Source organism: Cetorhinus maximus, chromosome 5 (assembly GCF_964194155.1).
Source record: "Cetorhinus maximus chromosome 5, sCetMax3.hap1.1, whole genome shotgun sequence".
NCBI classification, from domain to species: Eukaryota; Metazoa; Chordata; class Chondrichthyes; order Lamniformes; family Cetorhinidae; genus Cetorhinus; species Cetorhinus maximus.
The window spans coordinates 99123852-99144341 of NC_135883.1; the positions used below are offsets into that span (position 1 = coordinate 99123852).

At 44.9% G+C, this 20490-nt stretch overlaps 1 pseudogene; it reads right to left on the minus strand.

Annotated features, from left to right (window-relative positions):
- Positions 1-20490, minus strand: part of LOC144681126 (amine sulfotransferase-like) — a 68767-nt pseudogene that overhangs the window by 29005 nt on the left and 19272 nt on the right.

Here is a 20490-nt window from a genome sequence, read left to right on the forward strand (position 1 = left end):
TTACATAATTACCTTTCCCATCAATGAATTCCTTTAGATAGTCTTCAAAACTCTTTGGGATTTCACACATGGAAAGATAGTGATTGAAGTGATATGCAGACACAATTACATCCTTGGGATTCCGAGTGACATAAATAACCTGTGAAGAAAATATTTAATCATTTGAATATGAAATTCACAGCTCTTAAAAAATTAAATGAATTTAGATTCCAATTTTAAAAATTGTAGAGGTAATTACATTTATTTCCTGAAGTGAAATTGTGTATTGAAAAGGAAATCCTCTCAAAATTAATTTATTGCCTTTTAGTAATTTACAGCATGTTAACTGAAGTGGCTGCAGCAAACCTCAATTAAAATGAATGATAATGGCATCCTTAGAGGTGTCCCAGGGGAGCTCTCACAGAGTATGGAACGGTCCAATCTTCTTTCAAAGCTTAGATGGAAAGCTGGACACACTTATAAATAAATATCCACAATCTTGCATGTCTCCAACACTTCTTCAGTCATTCAGCTGAAATCGCTTTCTATAACTTTGGTCCCATATGCCACAGATAGATGTAAAAAACCCACGGGCATATTGAATAAAGAGGTAGCAAGTTCTCTGTTGATGTGGCTGACACTTATCCCTCAACCAATACCAGTAAAATAGATTATCTGGTCATTTATCACATTGCTGCTAGAGGTACCTTGCTGTATTTGCCTACATGACAACAATGGCTACACTTCAAAATTATTGAAAAGGCTGTAAAAGCACTTTGGGACATCTTGAGAATGTGAAAGATGTAATATGCCTTTAATGGATAGCATAACATCACTAGAAGTGATGTCATGCAATCCAGTTTTAGTTTTGCTTTTCCTTGCAAACAAAATATGGCAGTGCTGCTGATGTCTTCAAGCTTTATACCCAAGCATATCTGTTCTCATATGCCTAGTCTAAATAAATGAACCCACAAAGTGTATACCCAGTCCCTTTCGAGTGATTGATGCCTTTGTATCATTATAACGACACAACGTGGGGTTCAGCAGTGGTCAAATAGCATGGCAGCAAGATTAAGCACAGGTACAACATGGTAAACAGTCTTAAAATGTCTTACATGGCATGGGGGACCCTCATCATTCCGGTTAGGCCGCACTGGAGTCACAGCATCAGACAGTGTTGAAATCGCAGTGTGGTGACTGCACAAAAAAGCTTTGAAAACACAGTGCCAAGATAGTGCCCAAATAAGGAGCTGATCAGCAAACGGGACCCTGGTGGTGAGATTGTAGTGCATAGCCTGTCAGTTCAGTGAGTGGGACAGTGCATTGAGAGGACCAGCACTGGGTTAGATCAGTTGGTAATGGAGAGTGACGAGAATGTAAGTCAGATCAATATCAAGCGAGGGAGAGTCAAACAAAAATGACATAATAAAAATCAGGCCAGAGGAGGTTGTGATTATAATGGGTGGAGCTTCCGAAAAATGCGAGAAAGCGGCTACACTGACAGTCATCGCCAATACTACAGAAGGAGGAAGGTCAAAGGGATATTGTCAAAATGTCTACAAAATTCCCTAGTTTGAATTGAGTTGCAGCTGACCAGCTACCTAAATTCAGAATATTTAAATGGCATACAGAGCTATAGGGAAAAATTTTTCCCCCGTTAGGGGGGGAAGTGCGGGAGTGGGAACGAGCAGGCGCGCCTCCGATCAGCACCCCCAATTGGGGGCGCGCCGCCGTTTTAAGTGAGCAGGCCAAGTAAGGCACGCGCGTGAAAGAGCACACAGATCAACCTGAGGCTAAGTGCCACATGAGTTGGGACATGACCATAACTTTTATTAAAACTCAATGTGCAGATTTTAAATCACTCATGAAGCCTCATCCTGCCCATGGATGAGTTTTCATGCTTTTTCCGATGCCCGCCAGGTCTCCCGGCCTGCCCGCCAACCTTAAGGTTGGACAGGCAGGTTCACTAATTATCTAAATTGGTTTTTAAATGGCCTCAATAGTCCGTTGACAAGTCGGCGGGCACGCAGCTAATTCAGCTGTGCCCCCGCTGACCTGAAAATGGAAATTTCCACCCGATGTCATCCTGCGTCATTTTATGTGCATGCCCCGCCCCCGCTCGCCGACCAGAAGATCCTGCCCATGATTTCTTAATTCAGCTGTGTATGATCCAGAAAAGTAAGCCATAAAAATTAGCCGAGCAATTGGGAATGAAGGTTGATACAGGCTGAACACATCAGGATTAACAGAAGAAGAGCTAAAGTATCCCCAAAAGCTATGGACTACATTGGAAGACTGATTCAGAATCCGGCTAAACTTCCAAATACATCAACTAGAGTTCATGTCACCTCGACAACAGCCTACAGAATCCATAGACCACTTCATCAGCAGATGCAGAGAAAAGAGTATGTGCTGTGATTTTTCAAACGCAGGGCTAGAAGACAGAATTGTTGAGTTGATGATCTCATCCGCTCCCTGGAAACATTCCAGAAAGATCTGCTAGACAAGCCATAAACATATGGCATCAAAGAGCTACTCAAGGATGGGCGTAAATACAAAGTGATCCTTGCAGGTTGACAAAGCTTACACGTTCTAAGTACAACCTCAATTGTTGATGCAATCACTTGAACATCTAAACCTAGCAAGACATGTGGAATGTATGGCCTTCTGCATGCACCAAGGAAATGCCCAACTTTCCATCAATTTTGTAGGGCATGTTGCAGGATGGACCATTGGCATTGGCAGTGCAACAGACCAAAGACTATTGCAGCTACAAAGAGCTGTGCACTGATCCAAGCAGACCATACACAGTGAGTACTTTCAAGCATTAGAATGGCTATCTAGTATCCCACTAGAAACATATACATGAGATGACTGGCAAACCAGAAAATGACAATAGTGTGCTCGATGAGACAAAGAACAGTATACACCTTCACACCGTCAATCTCATGGAAAACAATGATGCCCAAACACCATCCGAAGTGTTTGTCCAGATTTGAATTATCTGGCCTAAGAAAGTTGGTAACTATTCATTATTGGCCAAGATTGATACAGGTAAAGTGCTAGCATACTACCTCTGTGAATTCTCAGAGACATGCATCCAGGGACATGGAAGGCCATGGCAAAACCTATTACTATGTAACTGTCAGCGTATAACAGTTCACTAATTCCATATGCAGTTCCATAGTACTGAAGTGCAAGCACAATCATTCCTCCTGGGTGTCACAGATGTTCTACCACATGGAAACTAGCCCACTGATTGTAGGCCCAGTGAATACTGTGACCTTGCACTTGTGAAAATCCATGGAATTAGATAGACCTCATAAGGCAAATCAACTTCAGAAATTAATCCTATCACCTTAATTCATGACATAACATCAAAATGTCCAGAATTCTTCGACATATTTGGCAGTTTCAAGGGAGCTGCAACTTACAGGAGAATGTAAGTCCATCAACCGATCCACCACGTAAGTGCAACATTAACTTACTTCGGGCTATCTGTTAGCCAAGATCTCTTTCAAGCTCATGGACTGCATTACATACACTGTGCCAGAATGCATCTGTATCGGTGATGGCATTGCTGTTGTGCATAGAACGAAGCAAGAACTTGACTATAAACTGCTCTTATTACTGCAAATGGCACGCAACGAAGGATTGGTTTTCAACAGATTGCAATTTGCCATTGATATGCAGCAGATTAATTTCCTCGGTTCTATTTATTCCAGTGCTGGCCTATGTCCTAATCCAAATAAAACAGAGGATATTAAAGCCATGTTAACTCCTCATGATAAGGACAATCTTCAAAGATGTCTAGGTCTCTATAATTTCCAGTCTCCATACATCCCCAATTTTGCTCAAAAATCACTCTCTCTAAGGGGAATGTTGAGAAAGGATGTGCCTTTCCTGTGGCACAAAGGCCACCAATACCTCTTTGAAGCACTGTCATTATCGGACGCATCGACATTGTAATTTTTCAATCCTAGGGAGACAGCTACTCTGGAGATAAATGCCTCACAGAACGGTTTGGGAGCAGACAAACCTTCAAAAAGGCAAACCATTTAATTTACTTCAAAACCCTGTTAACTCCATCACCCTCCTTCACCACTGACTCAAGCTGAAACAGGCTGTTGACAACCTTGTTGTCCTATTCAAGACTGAGCTGAGTTTTTGGCCCCATGTTCTCGCCTGCATTCACAACCGCTGAAAGTCTCAATCCTACTTTTTACAAATTTAAGATCAGCCTTAGTTATTCTCTCTGTTAGCATCACCAGTCACATCTGTAAATAGACCTACATCCCCCTCAATCAGGAATTTAGTTTCAGGTGCCCATGGCACAAATGGACATGTACACTTACTGGAATTTTCCACAGCCATTAGCAATGGGCTGGGAGGTGGGAAGGCTGACACAATGGCACTGGAGGATATTGAGGGTTGCCCAACATCCTCCCACTGTATTTTGCAGTGACGAGAAAGGTGGAAGATAAGTTGCCCACTGGGTGCCCAACTGAGCCACTTAAGTGGCCATTGGGCCTCTTTCCACTTCCAATGGCACTTTGTAAATGGCTGAGTTGGCGGGGGGGGGGGCGGGGGTGGGGGAGGGGGGGTGCGTGGGGGGGTGCGTGGGGTGGTGGGAGAGTGCTTGCTGCCACTTTGGAAGGCTGGCAGCTAAACACTGGAAAATTGGGAGAGCTCCATGTAAATTCCATCCCTTGATGATATAACTGGAGATGTAAGAATAATATTCCCTTGTTAATGGCCTGGATAACATGAGCACCCAGCTATGTTTTTCCAGTTTATCAACAAACACTCTTACGATTCCTGATAACTTTTAAAAAGATAACTGAATTCCAGTGACCTACTCGAAATATCACAGAAAAAATTTCCAGTTTTAAGGCTTTTACTGTAACAAACAAACTAAAAGCAATCTTGTATAAACACTATTTTTATAAGCAACTTATGCTCTAAACTCCAGAAAAGAAATTCCCCATTTAACTTTAGGCATAATCAAAGATCTCCCAAAATGTATATAATTTACACTCTCCCTTGAGTAGACACTCATTCTCCTCAAACCAGCCCAAAGCTATTCTCTGCTCCTGACGGCCTGTTTACTTTTTGCTTTCCCAGCCAGGGAAAACAGGTAACTTCTAATTCCAGAATTGATTTTGACTCTGAGATTCTACTTATACTAGAGATTCCTTCCCTCTAGCCCAAGCTAGATGAATCCTCCAGCATTTTTAAAATCCCCACAAAGCAGTCTCTTCAATCAGAGCAAATTCCCACCTGCATTCTGCTTGGTGAACAATAGAATCTAGTATTTTCTTTGCTTCAACATAACAGCCTTGAATAGATTCAATGACCTAACCTCCACTGCTTGCTGGAGAAGGGAATTCCAAACACTAACAAACTTCTAGGAGAAATAATTCCTCTTCATCTCCGTCTTAAATGGGAGACCCCTGATTTTAAACCTAGCTTTGGCTTTCAACGTGATAGGAAACATCCACTCAGCATCTGGTCTGTCAAGCTGCCTCAGAATCTTACATGTTTCAATACGATCACCTCTCATTCTTCTAAACTCCAATGCGTATAGGACCAAGATGCTCAACCTTTCCTCCTAAAACAAACCCTTCATCCAAGGAATTGATGGAATTGAAGCTACATTCAGATCAGCTCGGAAGAAGTCATACAGACTCAAAACATTAACTCTGTTTCTCTCTCTACAGATGCTGCCGGACCTGCTGAGTTTTCATTCCAGGAATTGGCCTAGTGAATGTTCTCTGAACTGTTTCCATTGCAAATATGTCCTTCCTTAAGTAAGGTGATCAAAACTATACACAATACTCTAGGTGTAGTCTCATCAATGCCCGGTAGAGTTGTAGCAAGACTTCCCTACTTTTATACTCCATCTCCCTTGCAATAGAGGCCAAAATCTGTTTGCCTTTCTAATTACTTCCTTATCTCCATGCTGACTTTTTGTGATTTATATACAAGGGCACTCAGATCCCTTTGTATTGCAGCATTCTTTAGTCTCTCTCCATTTGAATAATGTGCTGCTTTTCTAGTTTTTCTGCCAAAGTGGGCATCCTCACATTTTCCCACATTATACTCCATTTTCCAAATTTTTGCCCTTAACCTATCCATGTCCCTTTGCAGATGCTTTGTATCCTCCTCATAACTTTCTTTCTTACCTATCTTTCTATCATCAGCAAAACTGGCTAAAATACAATCTGTGCCTTCATGCACGTTATGAATATAAATTGTAAATAGTTGAGGCCTCAGCACTGTTCTCTGTGGTACTCTACTAGTTACTGTGTGCCATTCTGAAAATTATCCATTTATCACAACTCTCTGATTCCTGTTGGTTAACTAGTCTTCCATCCATGTTATTATTTCAGACCACCCCATACCATAAGCTCTTATCTTGTGTAGTAACCTTTTATATGGCACATTATTGAATGCCTTTTGGAAATCCAAATACACTACATCTACTGGTTCCCCTTTATCCACCTTGCTTGTTATATCCTCAAAGAACACTAATACATTTGGTAAACATAATTTCCCTTTCACAAAATCTGATAGGGTTATGATTTTCTAAATGTCTTACTATCACCTCTTTAATAATGGATTCTAGCATTTTCCCTATGACAGACGTTATGTTAACTGGCCCACTGTTTCTGATTTTTGCCTCTCTCCTTTCTTGAACAGAGGTGTTTAATTTGCAGTTTCCCAATCTACTGGGACCTTTCCAGAATCCAGGGAATTTTGCAAGTTTACAACCAATGCATCCATTACCTCTGCAGCAGCATCGTGTAATACGTAGGATACAGGCCATCAGGTCCAAGGGAATTGTCACCTTAAATTCCATTAGTTTTCTCGTTACTTTTTCTCTAGTGGTAGCGATTAATTTTTAGTTCCTCCCTCCCTTTTGCCTCTTGATTTTCTACTATTCTTCTGATTTTTTTTGTGTCTTCTACTGAAGGTAGATACAAAATCCATGTTCAAAGCCTCTGCCATTTCCTCATTTCCCATTATTAATTCGCCAGTGTCACCATCTAAGGGATCATGTGTAGTATTCGCTGCCTCTATCTCCAGTGCTCTATCTCTCAAATGACTGCAGACTCCCTTGAGTCCATGAGTTTCAGGGAAATCTGTAACCTGATACAACAATGGCATTCTATGGACCTTTCCCTTCCCAAGGCGAGAATGAATCACATGGACCTCATATCCAGGTAGTCTCTTTGACCCCCTTCATTCCTCATTTTTACTGCATTTCATTGTCCTAGTTGTTTTTGGTCAGTCTTAACATTGAAGCAGACCAAGGTTTACATTGTGCCTGGTTCACTCTATTCTTCAGATAAACTGTCTGGAAGTGATTTTCTCTGGATAGTTTGGTGCTACGAGCCTCTGAGATAACCAAGATGGGGTCTTTAGCTGCAACATTGGTTTAGCCTACTTGTAACACAAGACATCATCTTTGCAAAGGAGTTGAAGTGCATGCTAGGAATGGTCGCCTGAACGATCACTAAGGGGCTGATTGACAATTAAGTTGCCTGCTAGTGCTTATTAAAGAGGCTGCACAGTATTTGGTGGCAAGGGTTTCAATTAGTTATTGCTCCTAAAAGTCACCAGCTAAATAGGAGTAAAAGAAGTCTTTGCTGAGGATTTCTACTGCTATTTAAAACCATTCTCATCGCTCACTGTTGACTTATTGCTGGAGATTGACTGACTCAATTGCATTTCAAGAGAACTTTTGAGACACGTCGGGAGACTTGCTGGGTCATTTTGTTAAGACTTCACCAACACTCTTTCAAATCTTCTCCAAATATTTTCTCAGGATTTCACCTGAAAAGAGTAAGCGTTGGTCTCCTGCCTTATTGGACACCTCATAGGAGTCACCAAGAGAAAAGAAGTGCTTGATCAAAGCATTTTGGTATGGGTCCCCCTTGGTCAGATTGATGAATGGGAGGAGAAGATGAGCCCAGGCAACGTCACCAACTGCTGGAGGAGCGAAGGACAGGAGCAGGAGGAGGCCTCACAACAGGAAGTCTATTGAATCAAGTTATTCAGAGAGCAGTACTCCTGCATTCACATGTCCCAAGACCAGTGCATGAGGAGACTGCACTTCACCAAGGACGCCATCATGGAAACCTGTGGCCTTTTGGAAGGTCACTCACATAGTCAAGACTGTATTGCCCATGGCACTCAAGGGACAGAATTTTCTGGTCCCACCAGTGGTGGGATCGTGGCTGCTAAGGGCACAAAAGTTGGTGTGATGGCAAAAGTCAGTTTTCCAAGTGTGGGAAAGTAAGTTGGAATTTTCCCCTCCCGGCTTTCATGGCGAGTTTGAGTTTCCCACTGCTCCATGTTGGGAACCACATTTGCATCCCATTGCATCTCATTAAAAACCCAACTCGTCTGAATCACGTTCTCACACCAAATCTAATTCCCCTGCCAGTGGGTAATTAGACCGGCCTGATTCACAGCCGTATATAAGTGGCTTGTACCTGGTGACCTTCAATCCACTTGTGACTTCAAAGTTTGTACACATAGCTTTCGCCTAGCTTTCACTGCGCTGTGGTGGCTCACATCTGCCACATTCTTCAGGAGGATCTGAATCTGCAAGGACCTGAAGGCCATCCATTGCTAGTGCCTCCAAAGGTGACCGCCACACTTAACATTTACGCAAGTGGATAGTTCCAGGACTCCACTGCATACCTCTGCAGAATATTGCCCTCCTTCACTCAATAATGCATAAGGGAGGTCTCTGATGCCCTTTTCAATAATTATGTCCACTTCTCCCTGGATGAAGCCAGCCAGGCTGCCAGAGCAGTGGGATTTGCAGCGATCTCTGGCTTCCCAAGGTGCAGGATGCCATTGACTGCACACATGTAACTTTAAGAGCTCCCTGGCAGCAGCCAGTAAAGCTTATCAATTGAAAAGGCTTCCACTCTCTCAACATGCAGCCAATCTGTGATCAGCAAAAGCAGATTGTAAAGGTTTGTGCGAGGTACCCTGGGAGCTCACACAACTATTACATCTTGAGTCACCCGTAGGTGCCACAGATCTTTCAGTGCCCTCAGTGCATTCGGGGTAGTTCACTGGTAATAAAAGCTACCCACAAAAGACATGGCTAATGATGCCCATTCAGCAGCCACAAGATGCCTCAGAGGAAAGGTGCAATGCTGCTCATTCTGCAACACTCGCCTTAATTGAGCAGACCGTTGGCATACTGAAGATGTGTTTCAGATGTCTGGACCAATCAGTTAGAGCTCTCCAGTATCATCATGGTTTGTGCCCTACACAATCTGGCGCTCAAAAGTTGCCACATGGAGATGTGGAAGGGATGCATGTCTCCTCTGATGAGGAAGATGCTGAAAGTGATGACATCAAAGAGGGTGAGGATGATGACACCCCACAGGAAGAGGCCAATGCATAGGCCAGAGGAGCTGGACACGCCCATGAGACCCTTATAGTGACAAGGTTTTTTTAAAAATTCATTTTACGGGATCTGACTAGGCCTCATTTTTTTGCCCAACCCTGATTGCCCTCGAGAAGTGGCGGTGAACTGCCTTCTTGAACCACGTAGTCCATGTGGTGTAGGTATACCTACAGTGCTGTTTGGAAGAGAATCCAGGATTTTAACTCAATGACAGTGAAGGAACGGCGATATATTTCCAAGTCAGGATGGTGAGTGACTTGGAGGGGAAGTTTCAGTTGGTGCTATTCCCATCTATCTGCTGCCCTTATCCTTCTAGATGGTAGAGGTTGTGGATTTGGAACGTTTTGTCTAAGGAGCCTTGGTGAGTTTCTACAATGCATCTTGTAAATGGTAAACACTGCTGCTACTGTTCGTTGGTGGTGGAGGGAGTGAATGTTTGTGGGAGGGGTAACAATCAAGCAGGCTACTTTGTCCTGGATAGTGTCGAGCTTCTTGAGTGTTGTGGGAGCTGCACTCATCCAGGCAAGTGGAAAGTACTCCATCACACTTCTGATTTGTGCCTTGTAGATGGTGGACAGGCTTTGGGAAGTCAGAAGGTGAGTTACTTGCCACAGGATTCATAGCCCCTGTCCTGCTCTTGTAACCACAGAATTTATATGGCTAGTCCAGTTCAATTTCTGGTCAATGGTAACCCCCAGGATGTTGATAGTGGGGGAATTCAGTGATGGTAATGCCATTAAATGCCAAGAGGTGATAGTTAGATTCTCTCTTGTTGGAGATGGTCATTGCCTGACGCTTGTGTGGTGTGAATGTTACTTGCCACTTGTCAGCCCAAGCCTCCATATTGTCCAGGTCTTGCTGCATTTGGACATGGACTGTTTCAATACCTGAGGATTCGCGAATGGTGTTGAACATTGTGCAATGATCCCCGCTTCTGACCTTATGACGGAAGAAAGGTCATTGATGAAGCAGCTGAAGATGGTTGGGTCTAGGACGCTACCCTGAGGAACTCCTACAGTGATGTCCTGGAGCTGAGATGATTGACCTCCAACAACCACAACCATCTCCCTTTGTGCTACGTATGACTCCAACCAGTGGAGCGTTTTCCCCCTGATTCCCGTTGATCAGTTTTCTAGGGCTCCTTGATGCCACAGTGCCTTGGTATCAAGGACACCTCACCTCAACACTGGATTTCAGCTCTTTTGTCCATGTTTGAACCAAGGCTGTAATGAGGTCAGCAGCTCAGTGACCCTGGTGGAACCCAAACTGGTCATCAGTGAGCAGGTTATTGCTGAGCAAGTGCTGCTTGATAGTACTGTTGATGACCCCTTCCATTACTTTACTGATGATCGAGAGTAGACTGATGGGGGCAGTGATTGTCTGCGTTGGATTTGTCCTGCCTTTTGTCTACAGGACATACCTGGGCAATTTTCCACATAGCCGGGTAGATGCCAATGTTGTTGCTGTACTGGAACAGCTTGGCATGAGGGGCGGAGGTGAGTTTTGGAGCACAAGTCTTCAGTACTATTACTGGAATATTATCAGGCCCCGTAACCTTTGCAGTATCCAGTGCCTTCAGCCATTTCTTGATATCATGTGGAGTGAATCGAATTGGCTGAAGACTGGCACCTGTGATGCTGGGGACCTTTGGGGGAGGCCGAGATGGATCATCCACTCGGCACTTCTGGCTGAAGATTGTTGCAAATGCTTTAGCCTTATCTTTTGCACCAATGTGCTGGGCTCCTCCATCATTGAGAATGGGGATATTTGTGGAGCCTCCTCCTCCTCCAGTGAGTTGTTTAATTGTCCACTGCCATTCACGACTGGATGTGGCAGTACTGCAGAGCTTAGATCTGATCCATTGGTTTTGGAATCATTTAGTTTTGTCTATCACTTGCTGCTTATGCTGTTTGACATGCAAGTAGTCCTGTGTTATAGCTTCATCAGGTTGACACCTCATTTTTAGGTATGCCTAGTACTGCTCCTGGCATGCCTTCCTGCACTCTTCATTGAACCAGGCTTGATCCCCTGCCTTGATGGTAATGGTAGTATGAGGGATATGCCAGGCCATGAGGTTACAGATTGTGATTGAGTACAATTCTGCTGCTGCTGATAGCCCACAGTGCATCACAGATGCCCAGTCTTGACTTGCTCGATGTGTTCGAAATCTATCTCATTTAGCACGGTGGTAGTGCCACACAACACGATTGAGGATATCCTCAACATGAAGACGGGATTTCATCTGCACAACACCGTCCTATTGGTATCCAGGTAAATGCAGCAGTGTTACCAACCGTCGTACCATTCAAAAGGCGCTTCAACTTCAAGAAGACCAATTGGAACGGGTTCACACGAGCACTTGACCGTAAGGTTAAACGCATTAAACCATTACCTGAGCACTACAACCTGTTTGAAAAAGCTGTCCAGAAAACAGCCAGAAGAAAGATCCCCGAGGTTGTAGAGTACACTACATCTCTGGTCTCACCAAGGAGAATGCTGAACTCTACTGAGAGTATGTCTCAATGTTTGAGTCTGACCCCTTCTCAGAGGAAACAATATCTACCGGTGAGAGGGTGGTGTTAAGTATCTCTCAAGAGCGTCAAAACACCTGGGACACCTTGATAGAGACAACAGATCTTACAAAAAACAGCAAGGAGGCATGGTCTCTCATATGCAAACTTGGTGGCGATCCCAAGAAAGCTGCCCAACATCCAAATGTGTCTGCAAACCAAGTTGCACACCAGTTGCTCCTAAATGGAAAAATCAACAAGAAACAACCAAGAGCACAACTAGATAGGAAGAAGTACAGCGATGACCCTAGCTTCACTGGACCATGCACCATGGAAGAGCTGGAAACTGGTATATCTAGTCTAAAACACGGGAAAGCAATTGGTCTTAACAACATAGCAACAGAGCACATAAAGCATTTTGGACAGCAAGCAAAGAAATGGCTCCTACAATTGTTCAACCACTGTCTGGCAACACACAAGCTACCTAATATTTGGCAGAAGGCACATGTAATAGCACTATTAAAGCCCGGAAAAGATCCCTCAGATCCTAAGAGTTTTCGGCCGATTTCACTGCTTTGCCACACCAATAAGCTGTTTGAACGCCTGATACTCAATAGGATAGCACCAACTGTAGATGAGAAGATTATTCCAGAGCAAGCAGGTTTCCGCTCCGGCAAATCAACCACAAGCCAACCGCTCAACCTCACACAACATATCGAAGATGGTTTTGAGCAAGGGATGATAACAGGTGCTGTTTTTGTAGACCTGTCAGCAGCATATGATACAGTGAACCATAGGCGTCTCCTCTGCAAGATCCTAGAGATGACTAAAGATATTCACTTAACAGAGCTGTTAGAAAGCATGCTTCAGAATCGCCGGTTCTATGTTGAACTAGGTGGGAAGCGCAGCAGGTGGTCTATTCAGAAGAATGGAATTCCTCAGGGAAGCATGCTTACACCGCTGCTGTACAACATCTACACGAATGACCAACCCATAGACGGTGTCACACGCCGTTTTATATATGCTGGTGACTTATGTGTCATTCCCCAAAGCACTGATTTTAACACCGTGGAGAAAACGCTTTCTGAAGCCTTGGAGGGACTAACATCCTACTATGAAGAAAACCACCTTCGCGCTAACCCATCAAAGACGCAAGTTTGTGCATTCCACCTCAGAAACCATGAAGCCAAACGCCAGCTTAAAGTAACCTGGTGTGGAGCAACACTGACGCATTGCGAGCACCCTATCTACTTAGGAGTCACCCTTGACAGATGCCTCACCTTCAAGAACCACATCGAAAAGACAAAGGCAAAAGTGAGCACATGAAACAACATCCTGAATAAGCTCACGAACACAAAATGGGGAGCAAGCTCGAAAACATTGCGAACCAGTGCACTTGCTCTTTGTTATTCCACTGCCGAATACGCCTTCCCTACATGGGAAAGATCTACTCATGCTAAGAAGATGGATGCCGTTCTGAATGCAAGCTGCTGACTTATCACAGGTTGTTTAAAACCAACAAACACCAACAGTCTATATATCCTGGCGGGTATTGCTCCCCCTGATATAAGAAGAATGGTAGCCAGCAAGAAAGAGCGATTCCGTCAAACATCAGATGAGAGGCACCCTCTACATGGTCATACACCTACACCCAGCTGCCTAAAGTCAAGGAAGAGCTTCATGAACAGTGTTGTTCCATTACAATCAACCCCACCTGAAGCCCGCATCGCCTTGTGGAAAGACTGGCTCGCCAGTCTCGAACAACCCCCAGCGATGGAAATTCTACCAGATGAAAGCCTTCCCCCAGGAGCCAATTGCAACTGGGCGACCTGGAAGTGCCTTAACAGACTTAGGACTGGTGTAGGTCGTTCAAAGGTGTCACTAAGCAAATGGGGATATACAACCTGCCCAACAACTTGTGAATGTGGAACTGAGCCACAAAAAATGCAACATCTCCTGCGATGTCTATCACTAGAGGAACCCTGCACTGTTGCAGATCTTGCCAAATTCAACAACAAGACGCAAAAATGTGTTCAGTTCTCGCTGGGCCATGTATAGACTGTCCGTGGACATGATAAGAAGAATCCGCACAAAAACTGTGTGGTGTTCACTCCTACCAATACTGTCATGGACGGGTGCATCTGCGGCAGACAGGTTGATGAGGATGAGGTCAAGCATGTTTTTCCCTCTTGTTGGTTCCTTCACCACCTGCCACAGACCCAGCCTAGCAGCTGTGTCATTTAGGACTCTGCCAGCCCAGTCTGTGGTTGGGTTACCGACCCACTCTTGGAGATGGACATTGAAGTCCCCCACCCAGGGTACATTCTGCGCCTTTGCCACCCTCAGTGCTTCCTCCAAGTTGTGTTCAGCACAGAGGAGCACTGATTCATCAGCTGAATTGGGATGGTAGGTGGTAATCAGCAGGAGGTTTCCTTGCCCAAGTTTGACCCAATGCCATGAGACTTCATGGAGGCCGGATTCAAATTTGAGGACTCCAAGGGCAACTCCCTTCTGATTGTGTACCACTGTGTCGCTACCTCAGCTGGGTCTGTCCTGCCGGTGGGACAGGACATACCCAGGGATGGTGATGGTGGTGTCTGGGACATTGTCTGTAAGGTATGATTTCCTGAGGATGACTATGTTGGGTTGACGCTGAGGCAGAGATTTAAAAAGAGCAGGAACTGAGAAAGGGGAGATCTAAAAAGAGCAGGAGCTGAGAGAGCGGAGATTGAAAAAGAGCAGGAGCTGGACTCCGGGCTGAAAGTGGCACGAGGACAGAAACGAGAGTTCCGGGAAGGCTCAGGGCTGACCGGAGAGGAGAGGCTAACGAGAGCAGTATTAAAGGGTATGAGAAACAGAGGCCAAGGCTGGAGAGGAGAGGCGTACCCTCAGGACCTTCAGGTGGTGGAGTTCGAAGTGACGTCACGATTCAAAAAAGTGATGCAACACAGGGGTGGCAGCTGATTGGTTAGTAGGGTCAGGTAGGTACTTCTACTTTTTCTACTAATTAATCTGCTGCAGTCCATTAGCTTAAACAAAATAAGGTGAGGACTTTGGACTGTATTGGGAGTAATTTGGAGTGGAATAAGGTCCCTAGTGTAATTAGTATTCTTTAAAAGGAGTAACTAATGAGCTTAATATAAAGGGAAGTCATGGCAGCAGAGCTCACACCCATGATATGCTCCTCCTGAGCAACGTGGGAAGTCATGGACACTTCCAGTGTCCCTGGTGAACATGTGTGCAGGAAGTGTGACTAGCTGCAGCTGCTGGCTAACTGCATTTTGGAGCTGGAACTGGAGCTGCAGGTGGATTCACTGTGGAGCATCCACGATGCTGAGATTATCGTGGACAGCACATTCAATGAGGTGGTCACACCGCAGGTAAAGACTGAACAGGCAGAAAGGGGATGGGTGACCACCAGGCAGGGTAGAGAAAGGCAGGTAGTGCAGGAGTCCTCTGTGGCTGTTTTGGATACCTTTGGGGGAGACGACTTCTCAGGGGAAACAAGCAGGAGCCTAGTTCATGGCATCATGGATAGCTCTGCTGCACAAGAGGGAAGGAAGAAGAGTGGCAGGGCTATAGTGATAGGGGATTCAATAGTAAGGGGAACAGCTAGGCATTTCTGCGGCCACAAAAGAGACTCCAGGATGTTATGTTGCCTCCCTGGTGCCAGGTTCAAGGATGTCTCGGAGAAGCTGCAGGGCATTCTTGAAGGGGGAGGGTGAACAGCCAGTGGTCATGGTGCATATAGCTACCAACGACATAAGTAAAAAAAGGGATGAGGTCCTACAAGCTGAAAATAGGGAGTTAGGACATAAATTAAAAAGTAGGACCTCAAAGATAGTAATCCCAGTGTTAGGACGAGTAGAATTAACAGGATGTATCAGATGAATACGTGGCTGAAGAAATGGTGTAGTGGGGGACAGATTCAGATTCCTGGGATATTGGGACCGGTTCTGGGGAAGGTGGGACCAGTACAGACAGGACGGGTTGCATCTGGGCAGGAGCAGACCAATGTCCTCAAGGGGTGTGTTTGCCAGTGGTCAGGGAGGGTTTGAACTAGAATGGCAAAGGGATGAAAACCTGAGCAGGGAGACAGAGGAGGGGTAAACAAGGTTGGAAACGAAAGACAGAAAAGTAAGAAGCAAAGGTGGAAGGCAGAAAAAACAAGGGCGAAAATCAAATAGGGCCATAGTGCAAAATAAAGCTACAATGGCTAACAAGGTTAAAAAGACAAGTCTAAAGGCTTTGTATATTAATGCGTGGAGCATTTGCAATAATGTAGATGAATTAATAGCGCAAATAGATATAAATGGTTACGATATAGTTGCAATTACAGAGAGATGGCTGCAGGGTGACCAAGGATGGGAACTGAACATCCAGGGGTATTCAATATTTAGGAAGGACAGACAAATAGGGAAAGGAGGTGGGGTAGCATTGTTAGCAAAGGAGGAAATCAACGCAATAGTGAGGAAGGATATTGGCTTGGAAAATCATGATGTGGAATCTGTTTGGGTGGAGATAAGAAACACCAAGGGCCAGAAAATGTTTGTGGGGGTTGTCTGTTGGCCCCGAAACAGTAATGGAGATGTAAGGGAAGGCACTAAGCAGGAAATTAGAGATGCGTGCAATAAGGGTACAACTGTAATCATGGGTGATTTTAATCTACATATAGATTAGACAAACGAAACTAGAAATAATACTGTGGAGGAGGATTTCCTGGAGTGTGTACATGATGGTTTTTTAGACCAATACGTTGAGGAACCAACTAGAGAGCAGGCTATCCTACACTGGGTATTGTGCAATGGGAAAGGATTAATTAACAACCTTGTTGTGCAGGGTTCCTTGGGGAAGCGTGACCGTAAAATGATAGAATTGTTCATTAGGATGAAGAGCGAAGAAGTTGAATTCGAAACTGAAATAAAGGGAACTATGAGGTTATGAGGCATAAGTTGTCAATGATGGATTGGGGAACCTTACTGGTTCCAGTCTATCTGGCCCAGCTCTGCTCTTGCCCCATTGAAGTCGGCTCTCCACCAGTTAATTATTCTTACTTGGGATTGTGCTTTTCTACTATAATCCTAAACCTTATGATATAATGATCATTGCCTCCTAAATGTTCCACCACTGACACTTGAACTACTTGGCCCACCTCATTTCCAAGAACCAGGCCCAACAGTGCATCCTTCCTGTTGGGCTGGACAAATACTGCTGTAGAAAATTCTCCTGAACACAATCTAGGAATTCATGCCCCTCTTTGCCCTTTACACTACCACTGTCACAGTCTATATTCAGGCAATTAAAGTCCCCCATTATAACTGCTCCATAACGTTTGCGTCTTTCTGTAATTTCCCTGCAGATTTGTACCTCTACATCCTTCCCACTAGTTGGGGGTCTATACACTACATTGAGCCATGTAATTGCACCCTTTATGTTCCTTTGCTCTAGCCAAATTGATTCTGTCTTTGAACCCTCTGGGACATCCTCTTTCTCCAGCACTGCAATGCTCTCCTTAAGCAATACCACCACCCCTCCTCCTTTCTTATCTTTTCTGAACACTTTGTACCCAGGAATATTTAACACCCAGCCCTGACCTTCGTTGAGCAAGGTCTCTGTTACAACATTATATTTCCACATGGCAAACTGCGCTTGTAATTCCCCAATCCCCAATCTTATTTACTATACTCCATGCATTCACATACATACACAGTAACCCTGATTTAGATTTCATGACTTCCTCCCTTACTCTGACTCCACCTACTTACTTACTATTCTCTATGCTAGTGCTATCTGTCTCTCCCAGTATTTTGTGCACCCTGGTATTCCTCTCTAATGCTCTCTGCTGGTTCCCACACCCCTGCTGAGTCTCTGGATTACCAATCCAGTGGCTATACCACTACAGCACTGCCTCCCCAGAGTGATGAAGAAGGCTAGTGGATATGAGCGCATTTCAATTGTCCATTTGATGCAGGGTAAACTTTAACATTTTCTTTGCCATCCTCAACATCACAATGAAGGACATCAATCTGAGGATGAGTCGTCACAATCTTGCATAATGATGGCCTCATCTTTGGAAGGTAAGCAGCCTCTGGAGCATGTGGCTGTTCTGTAATGGGATAAGAACACCACCATCACTCAACCTGAAGCAAGTAGACATGGTCTCGTCTGGACCTGGAAAAATTTATTAATTTTGCTTCCAATTTCCACCCCTCCATCATTTTCACATGGTCCATCTCTGACACTTCCCATCCCTTCCTTGATCTCTCTGTCTCAATTTCTGGCAATAGACTGTCCACCAATATCCATTACAAGCCTACCGACTCCCACAGCTACCTCGACTACAGCTCCTCACACCCCGCTTCCTGTAAACTCCATCCCATTCTCTCAGTTCCTTTGCCTCCGTTGCATCTGTTCTGATGATTCCACTTTCAAAAGCAGTTCCTCTGACATGTCCTCCTTCTTCCTTAACCGAGGTTTTCCACACACGGTCGTTGACAGGGCCCTCAACCGTGTCCGGCCCATCTCCCGCGCATCCGCCCTCACATCTTCTTCTCCCTCCCAGAAACATGATAGAGTCCCCCTTGTCCTCACTTATCACCCCACCAGCCTCCGCATTCAAAGGATCATCCTCCGCCATTTCTGCCAACTCCCGCATGATGCCACCACCAAACACATCTTCCCTTCACCCCCCCTAGCGGCATTCTGTAGGGATTGTTCCCTCCGTGACACCCTGGTCCACTCCTCCATCACCCCCTACTCCTCAACCCCCTCCCATGGCACCTTCCCATGCAACCACAGAAGGTGCAACACCTGGCCCTTCACTTCCCCTCTCCTCACCGTCCAAGGGCCCAAACACTCCTTTCAAGTGAAGCAGCATTTCACTTGCACTTCCCTCAACTTAGTCTACTGCATTTGTTGCTCCCAATGCGGTTTCCTCTACATTGGAGAGACCAAACGCAGACTGGGTGACCGCTTTGCAGAACACCTTCGGTCTGTCTGCAAGCATTACCCAGACCTCCCTGTCGCTTGCCATTTCAACACTACGCCCTGCTCTCATGCCCACATGTCCGTCCTTGGCTTGCTGCATTATTCCAGTGAAGCTCAATGCAAACTGGAGGAACAGTACCTCATCTTCCGACTAGGCACTTTACAGCCTTCCAGACTGAATATTGAGTTCAACAATTTTAGATCATGAACTCTCTCCTCCATCCCCACCCCCTTTCCGATTTTCCCCCTCCTTTTTGTTTTTTCCAATAATTTATATAGATTTTTCTTTTCCCACTTATTTCCATTATTTTTTAATGTATTTCCATCCATTGTTTTATCTCTACCTTTTAGCCTTTTTCGATTCCTTCACCCCACCCCACCCCTACTAGGGCTATCTGTACCTTGCTCGTCCTGCTTTCTACCCTTAATTAGCACATTCCTTAGATAATATCACCACCTTCAACACCTCTTTGCCCTTTTGTCTGTGACATCTTTTAGTAATCTTCACCTATCACTGGCCCTCTATCCAGCTCTTCTTGTCCCACCCCCCCGCCTCCTTAAACCAGCTTAAATTTCACCTCTTTTCTATTTTTCCTTAGTTCTGTTGAAGAGTCATGCGGACTCGAAACGTTAACTGAACTCTTCTCTGCAGATGCTACCAGACCTGCTGAGTTTTTCCAGGTAGTTTTGTTTTTGTTTCGGATTTCCAGCATCCACAGTTTTTTGCTTTTAATTTATTATAGACATGGTGCAGTCCTTTCAAACATTGTGCCAACATTTCACTGTCTATGGAAGCCTTCAAGAGGTAGGAACAGCATTGAAAACATCAATGCACTCATGGCAGTGTGCCTGGAGTGTTGCAAGGTGCCTTAAGGAGAACAATCAACAATCACTGGTTATCGCTTGACCGTCTGAGCAATGATCTAAATCTGGACAGCGGCATCTCTCCAAAAGCCATCTCTCAAACATGAATAATGTTCAGGCCTCACCCTCAGACTGAGTCCCCAGCATGAGATCGCTCTTAAGGGCGTTGTGGTCTGTCACTTTCAGTCATGGCTGCGAGGTTGCGAGTCAGGCTACCTTTGTACACACAGAGGGAGCATCAGCAGGACCATCATCTGATCATTGACAAGTGCCCATGACCCTGCCATCGTCAGGAGCTTTCCAAGTTCACGTCCAGCATTGCCATGGCATCTGGGAGCGACGTGGCCCAGTCAGTCCCGATACAGCATTTAAGGATTACTTAGTGCCCTCATTTATACTAAGACTATTCAGCAGATGTACTGGAGCTTTGCTTTCATCCCATATCAGTCCTCCCCATTTTATTATACCAGATTGAGCTAAGTATGAGGAAGACTGATGGCACTGTCACGATCAGAGAACAATGTTGATCGCCCTTACGAGAGCTAGCATGGGGATTATGTCAAGCCATGCTAGCCAGACCTTTATGTGCAAACTAGCATCCTCACATGTAGTAAGCCGGCACCATGAGGCACACACCTATGACATCACATAGTCATGGCCGTCTAGTAGATATTTCAACAGCCACTAAGTGCAAACCAGGGCCATTGCTCTGCA